Source organism: Vanellus vanellus, assembly GCF_965231255.1.
Source record: "Vanellus vanellus genome assembly, chromosome: 9".
Taxonomy (NCBI): Eukaryota; Metazoa; Chordata; class Aves; order Charadriiformes; family Charadriidae; genus Vanellus; species Vanellus vanellus.
In genome coordinates, this window is record NC_138914.1 from 18,689,158 (window position 1) to 18,697,242 (window position 8,085).

Genomic DNA, 8,085 nt, shown 5'->3' on the forward strand with positions numbered 1-8,085 from the left:
GCCCCCCACTTCCCTGCAGACTTTAATTCTGCAAAGCAAGTTGGATTGTAGCCACTGGGACCAAATAGATGTACCTGGTTAGTCTTTTGTTGCCTGTTACAGGGATAGATAGGTGTAGTGTACATGGTAGAGAAGACACCAACCACTCATTCTTGTCTTGAAGTGCCTCCTGTTAGAAGTGAAGGACCAGGGTTCACACTGCAGCTTATGTTTCACCAGTGACTTCTCCTGCTGTTGGAATTGCGTTGTCTCTCTTAATCATGTAAGGCTTATTTTCCTGCACTGGAAAATGAATTCAGCACTGCCGGCAAAGCTGGGGGCTGGGAAGTTTTAATTACTGTTTGTACAGTGCTTTGGGGCTCTGGCGTGAATGGTGCTGGAGGCCTGGGAAGGGTTACATTATATATTGGCAGATACTTGTATTTTATTATATATGTGAGCTCTGTGGTCCTGTCAGCAGCTCCTTCCTTGATGCCTGGATGCAGTAAGGCTTCCTAATGCAAGCAGCGCAAATACCCCCCTCCTATAGCCACTCACCGCTGCTGAGCATCACTATGCAGTAAGAGAGGAACCTACTAAAGTCCAGTGTCCACCTCCAGCCAAACTAAACTCAACCAGCGTGTGCCTGTAAGGCCCACCTGCTGCGCAGGAGAGAAGAACCATAGAGCTCTCCTCTCACAAGGCTTTTCCCATTAGAGCATCTCTTCCTTAGGTAATGCGGCCACATCCTACATTAACCTTCCTGTCCCCCTGCTCAGAACAACACTTCCTTAATTATAATCCATCAAATTCCTCTCTCCTCTACCTGGAAAGAATGGGATTTGGGGACAAGGAACAAATGTGAAGGCGTAAGTCTCTTTTCATGGGAAAGAAAATCTATCCAGCACCCTGCTGGCAACCCTGCTTTGCCTAAACCCCAGCATAATGCAATAAGAAGTTAAGGCTCTTAGTGGGCGAACAGTGCAAGAGTCCTATTAAGCACATCTCAGGTCTTTGCAGTCAAGTGCTCCGCGTTGCACCCAGCGCACTGCGTTTTGCACAACGGGGCGATTGTGGCCCCGCCACTCTGGCATCGGCATCCCATGCTTGCCCGGGCTGGGCTGCAGAGGCGATGGGCTGTTCAACAGCCTCTTGGAGGTCGACGCCAGTGCTTCAGGAAACGAGCTTGTAGGGGACAGGGTTTTTTCAGTACTGCAAAACCAATAGGATTCTTCCAGGATAAGTCCTGGAAAAAGGACATTGATCAGCATGTGGGCCCACACGGTTACAGCCGTGGGTGTGTGAAGTAATATCGCATCCAGGCTTATGATACCATACACATGAAAATCAGTGAGGAAATATGATGACTTCAACCTAAAATATGGCGCTTTTTTTTATGACATTTGTGTTTTGGTGGCACACTTGATTTTCTGACAGATACTGCAGAAATATTCAGCTGATTGCTGCAAAGGGCAAAACTGGGGTTACTTAAAATTTGCCAAAGCGTCTAAAATGCAAAAGCCTCCCCAAAAGATATGCTTTCTTTCTTCAGCCAGCTCTCACACCAGTGGTTATTCCTCAATGGTGGATTCCTGGGGTGGTGGGGAGCCTCTCGCTGCCTGTGCCACGCGTAGCGGGCAGGGGAGGACAGCCCAGGTGGGAGCCCTGCGCACAGGGTGAGGGCAGAGCCCATGTGACAGCACCGCGGTCACCACCCAATTGCCATTGCCAATGCTGCTTCAGATGTGTCCCTTTCAGTCTGAGGTGGAAGGTAGGAAGGAGTTAGCTGAGCCTCTGTGACCTTGATGCCGCTGCTCAAAAGGGTTTGCTTTACTGCCAGGTACATTGATGGTTTCTGCCACGTGGCTGCTGGGTCGAGATCTGTGGCGTTCTCAGCACAATCAGTTCCAGGTCCCATGGATTGCCATGGCCACCTTGCCGAAATCAGGTGAGGAACGTATCCGCCATCCCTTTCAGCAGCCCCAGTGTGCCGAGGTGTGATGGAACCAGCCCAGGCCCACGCTGGGGAAGCATGGAAAGGCACGGGGCTGCCAACAGCCCCACTCACATCCCTCCAGCACTTCCCCTCTGCTGAGCGGGTGTCAGAGGAACACATTGCGCGATGGGTTTATTCAGCATGGGGTAACGCCTGTTCTCTCTTTCAGGTGTTCTTCTCCGCAGCCCATTTGACATCCGGCAGAGGCAAAGAAACAAATGCATGGATCCAGGTAGTGCCTGCTGCTGGGCTTATATCACAAGCACTCAGGAGCAGTAAAAAGAGCACTGACACCAGAAATTTCACCTTTCATTTAAACCGTCCTTTTTAGGGATGGGGCCAGAGCTGACCCTGCAAGGGAGAATCCAGTTCCAACCACTCCGAGGAAGCAAACATACCGTTTAAAGATGTTTAATGCTGAAGAAAGCAGGGAGGGATTCAGCGTGAAGCCACAAAACCAATTTTGAGAAAGAAATGCAACTTGCCTCCTGTCCCCTGTCCCTGCAAACTGAACGGAAGAGGCTGTCCATCACTGCCTGTCATTTCGGGTCAGCATCCCAGGCAAGGGCAGCATCCCTGGGTCCTCCACGGTCTCTTTGAGTGCGGTTCTGTTTAGGTTGGCCACCGCTGATCCCAGCCCGTCTTCGGCACACGGCCACTTTTAACCCCTTGGCGAGGGGTCGGCGTGGCCAGCTGGAGGGGGAGAGCGCCAGCCCGCTGCACACTCTGCGGCTGCCGAGGACACTGCCGCGATTCATTCATGTCCCTGCTCGGGGCACAGATTGTAAACACGGTGGGGAGGCCAGGCCATGTCCCAGCCCAGCTTGGCTGCCTGCCTCGAGGTCCCCAGCGCCCAGAATTTGCAGCTCGCCTCTTTTTCCGTTGCCTCCAAGCAGTAATGGTGAATGTTTCCGTAACGTTTCCTAAAAATAAAATCATCAACAGAAATAGCTGTTTAATAACACAAGTCTGTGCATCTCTGGGCCCTGAGCAATCTGCAGGCTGGATGGAAAATTGCTGAAATAGCTCATGAGTTTGAAGGTGCTCTGAGAAGCTGCCTTGTGCACGTGGACCAGCATCACCTGGGGCAGGAGGGCTGTTTGAAGACTCTTTTCCCTCCCTCGGCAAATAGTCAACCCCTCTCCAAAAACAGCCCATCTGTCTGGTACTCTGTTTGACAGAAAAAACTGTATCTGAAAAAAAGAAACACAACTTGTGTGACCGTAGTGCCTGTAGTGTGGCGGCACATGGACTGGTTACTGTTCCTTTGCTTAAGTAGGTTGTTAATATTCTGTTATGGCTTTCACAGGGAAAGAAGTCAAAGGATATAGGCACCTTATGTTGGGCGAGACTTCGCTATGCAGGAATGCATGAATCTGGTCCAGTTCATAATGGCTTTAAACATCAGGGAGCTGCTGTTGACGGAAAACTCAGAAGCTGTCCCGACAGCAGCACTATGCAGCAGCACGGGAGAGAAATCAGAGAGCAAGTACTTCGTGCAGTTTTTGGGGAATGAGCGGTTGAGCCAGGGTGTAAAGATAACAAAACTAACTCTTACTTGCAGTTCAGGCAATGTTAAACCTCTGCAATTCAGGTTTTTGGGGAATGACCCTACTTGGCATCCTTTCTTGCCGCCTTCTGCCTTCATTAAAATCCCTGGCTCGATCCTTTATAAGAACCAGTGACAGGGACAGGAGCTTCTCCCCACCAGCTGAGGATGGACGGTGGATGCTCTGGTGATTAAAGCAGTGGTATAGGCTGTATTAAGGCATCTTCTGTGCCCCATCTGTAAGTTGTCAGGTCTGACGGGTGTACTGCATGGTTAGAGAGCCCAGTGTTCAGTATGGGAACAGGGCATCCAAGGACGTCGGGGAGGACAGTGAAAGCCTTGTCATACAGCCTAAAGTTTTACAGCAAGTGTCTATTAATAAGCCATGCCTACGCTTCCTCCAGGTATTTACAGTGCGCTTTCTCCCTGTTAGCTTTGAAAACCACAGCCCCATTTTGACATAGTAAGTCCTTTTCTTTTAGTGATACGTTTGGTACCACAAGTGCTTTTGGCTGGGGAAGTGTGTCGGTAAAAACCTACCTCGTTTTGAAAAGCCAACAGGATTTCCCTCTAAAAATGATCTCTGTCTCCAGATGAACAGTTTCAGCCTGTCCTCTGGGAGCCTCTCTGCTCTGGCGATGGTGGCTGGCTTTAATGCTGGCTGTGGACGGCTGCCACCGAACCCGTGCAAAATGTAGCAGTGACAGCATCAGCCCAGCCAGCGAGGTCGCATCCCCGCTGTGCAGGCTGTCCCAGGGGAACGGGGGCAGGTGGGGATTCCCAGGTGCTCAGAAAGGGACCTTTGGAGGCTGCCAGCATGCAGGGACCCCCTGAAAACCCTGAAAGGTGGCTGGTTTCTTACCTTTGCCCAGGGCAGAGCCCTTTGTGCCATGCTGAAGCTTTGGCACATGAGCCAAAAGTGGCGGATGGGGCCAGACGACAACTGGGATCAGCCCAGCTTGTGAGTCAGGTTGGGCCGGAAAAGAAAGGAAAAAAAGCATTTTCAGCCCAGGGAAACAATGGGAAAATGAAATGGAAACTGGGACTTCTGAGTTCCTCCACCCTTCCCCAAGGAGAGCGGTAAAGGGCAGTTCCCAAAATGCAACATCTGTTGTAACTCAGTTGTACCCTCTGAGAAATGTATTTTGCCATTAGACGTGCAGCTCCTGCTGGAGTGAGTTCCTTCTCTTCAGCTGGAGCTGGAGACAAAGGAAAGCATCGTTGTTAATGAGCTATTTATGGAGAAATTAATCTTGATATTTGCATCACTAGTACAAGACAAGGCAGTGCTGCAACTTTCCTGCCATGGTTAAGGACAGCACTTGGTGGAGGTTGGGAGCCTCGAGGTCCTGCCAGTGGTAAGAGCATGTTTCAGCATCGCTTGTTCGCAAGAGAAGAACCCAATTTGCATTGCTGGAAAAACAGCCATGCAGAAAACCACAAGAACCCGTCGTTCTGGTCAGGCCCTTGGATTTTGTCAGAATTTTTTGAATATTCCTTCACAATTAAAATTCCCAGTGGGTTGCCTTGCTGTTTGCAAGGCCGACTGGGAAGGTGCAGGTAAACTGGCAAGCGGGATTGCCCCGAAGCATCGAACTATATTCAATTAACCCACCTCGACTGCAGGAACATGGTTAGCTGGCAGCACATCACCCCTCCTGGTATATTAAGATACCGCACGGTGGCTTAGTCACACTGGAGAAGTAAACGGCTCACAACTTGCTTAGACAAGTTTCTCCCAGCTTTAATTAGCCACGAGATGCTGGAGTGCCTAAAGCTCTCTCCCTGCCCGTGTTTACGCTCGGTGCATCAGTCCAGTTTGGACTCGGGTCTCCAAATATTTGCAATTAGCAAATATTACAAAGTTTTGCTGTTCCAGCTCTCTGCAATTAGCTGGAAAACACAGATTTATACCCTGAGTCTTTTCAAAAACAAAAGGACGGTTGCTCGTGTCCCAGGACTTCAACAGGAGAGCCAGAGCAGCTCATTCGGCTTCTCTGCTGTGCGCTGGCTCCGTGTCACCCCCAAAAAGAAGTGACAGGGGGCCAAGCTTCTGGCACCCCGAGGATGGAGTGGGGACCACATAGCAGGAGCTGCAAATATCAGTGAAGAAGCCCTTAATGCTTAAGGTTTGATCCTTCCTTTGTTGTGTGGTTTTTATACCACATCTTGTAAAATCGGTTGCAGACCATGTGTGCCCACGTATGGTGCTTGTTTTTGCCGGTGTGTCAGTGACAGAGCTGGCTTGGTGGGAGGCTGGTGTTGTTTTGACCGCCTGAATTGTCACCCCTGGGTGTCCCTGCACAAGCTGGGGTGCAGGAGTCGATCAGTCCTTGGAAGGGGGGGCCTAAAGCCCGTGCAGGCTGGAGGGCACAGGGCTGGGGCTGATTTGGTTTTGCTGTGACTTTGATGTTTGAGGAAACTCTCCCCTTTCTGCATCTCCTGCCTTCCCATCATATTTCTCTTACTGACATAATGACAGCCGGGTAACTGAGGTGTTTTCAAATCAGCCTCCATAATTCTGATGGTGGCATGAAGGTTCCCAGTCCATCCAGCTCACGCTTGCCAGCACTAGACTTAGCGCTTCTTATCTGACAGCAAATGAGCTGAAAATCTTAAAAGCAACCTGCATTTTAACCTTGGTCATGCTAAATAGCTGTCAGGATGCAGCAATGTATTTTGCTGGTTGCAAAGAGCCCTATTGGCAGTTGTTAAATAATTATGTTTAATTTGCAGTAATAAAGCACACGAAATCCATGTCCTATAAACTGCGCTAAAGAGAAGTGTTGCTTTTATATAAAGATGTACAAGGTTAATTTAAAGATCTGAAGTCTGCCGACCCTCCAGCTTGTTGCACAACCTTTTATATATGTGTAAAAATGGATGTGAGAGGCGGTACAGTTGAGTTTACCTGTTCGTACCGGCAGCAGAGAGCTGCAGTTGCTCTGCGGGGACGGATGGGTTTGAACATGCATGGCACTAAGGCATGCACTTTAAAACTTCCAGCTCATAAATACTCATTCTCCGTTCCAGAGGTGCTCGTCTGAACCTGACTGCAGTGAGCCAGATAAGGGCTATGACACTCGCCTTTGTGTCGGTCGGTAATGCCTGCGGCGTCGCTTGCCAGAAGCGCTGGGTGGCACACAGCAGCCACGGCAGCAGCCACAGAGCCCTCACTGATGGCAGCGCTGCCTTGGCACTGGCGAAGCGGCCCTGGGATGGTGAGAGGACAGCTTGGCTCTGTAGCAGGGGAGGGGAAGAACCCGTTTGGGTCTGATAAATGATGCTGTTCTCCTCAAACTAAAATGGAGCTTGAACTAATACTTTATTCCTCCCACCCAGACTCAAAAAACGGGAGCCTCGGTCACTGGGATGTTGTCCTTTGTCAAGTCTCCGCGAGGCTTGGTTTTAGCAAAAAGTAAGCCCGGCCCCTGAGACATCTGTGTCGAGGACCTGATGCTCGGTAATGGTTGAGCCGCGTGTATTTAAGCCAGCACAAACTGCTGATGGGGGGAGCAATCCCATGACACGGCTTTCTGGGTTTCTGACTATGTTATAGCAGCGTGAAGGAAAAGAGGGGCAGGAACAAGAGGAGGGGACGAGGAGGTGACCCTGCTGGCAGGAAAGCAACAGCCTGACCCTGCTAACGCAGTTCATCGTGGTGATCGGCTCTTTCAGACCCTCCGTCCAGCATCGGGTCCAGCACCTTTGTGGGAGATGCTGCCCGGCTCCCCTTGCCTTGCTGGGTGCTGCAGTGACAGTCAGGCTTTGCTGCTCATGCTGTGTTGCACCTTGGAAAGGTGTTTGCTGTGTGTGGCGTTGGTTGGGATACTTGAGAATGGAGAGGGTTTTCTCTTCCGCAATGATCAGAGTGGCTGAAAGGCACAAGTGCTGTAGTACCTGGCGTTTTGTCTCCTATCTACTCTGGGCTGTAAGAATGATAAGCCAAAAAGGGAGTGGAGGATTGCATTTACCCTTTCTCCCAGCATGGCTTAGGAGAAGCAAAAGGATAAATCAGGAGACATTTCAGCACTTACCTCCTGTTTTTACAGAAATCACTATACATTACAAGTGCCTTTGCATATTTTATAGCACTTTAAAAAGCCAATGTAGCTAATCTGGAAGTTGGCTTGTTTGGAGAAGCACAAAACATGTGCAGCCATAAAATTCCCTCATTTGATGCCAAGCTATTGCATTTTCTAGTGTCTGAAAGGCAATCACTATTATGCACCCAAAGAGTTTGGCTTGACTCCCCCCAGCTCCTCGTGGTTGGTGAGAACAAAAACATGAGCACAGCATCTTGAAAAGTTGTGTTGTGTTGTTGCCATATGGTACAGATGTTTCGATAGCAAAGGCAGCCTCCATCCAAGGGTTTGCCCTTGGAAGAGGAGCAGCGTGCTTTCACCCAGTTGGGGAAAAAAAAAAAAAAGTAGTCCAATTAGAAAGGACAGGGATAAGCAAGGCAGTGCCAAAAACATGGAGGAGTAATGGTCCTGGAGCAATTAGCATCCCTCTACAAACAAGGAAATGTGGTTCATGGGGGTTTTGGCTTGCAAAAATG

General features: G+C 49.9%; 1 long non-coding RNA gene across 1 annotated transcript; it reads left to right on the forward strand.

Moving 5' to 3' along the window:
- The first annotated feature begins 1,813 nt into the window (after nt 1-1,813).
- LOC309675334 lies at nt 1,814-2,405 on the forward strand. Its single transcript, XR_014269482.1, has 3 exons — nt 1,814-1,927; nt 2,145-2,207; nt 2,307-2,405. It is a non-coding gene; the product is annotated as an uncharacterized lncRNA (long non-coding RNA).
- The last annotated feature ends 5,680 nt before the right edge of the window (nt 2,406-8,085 follow it).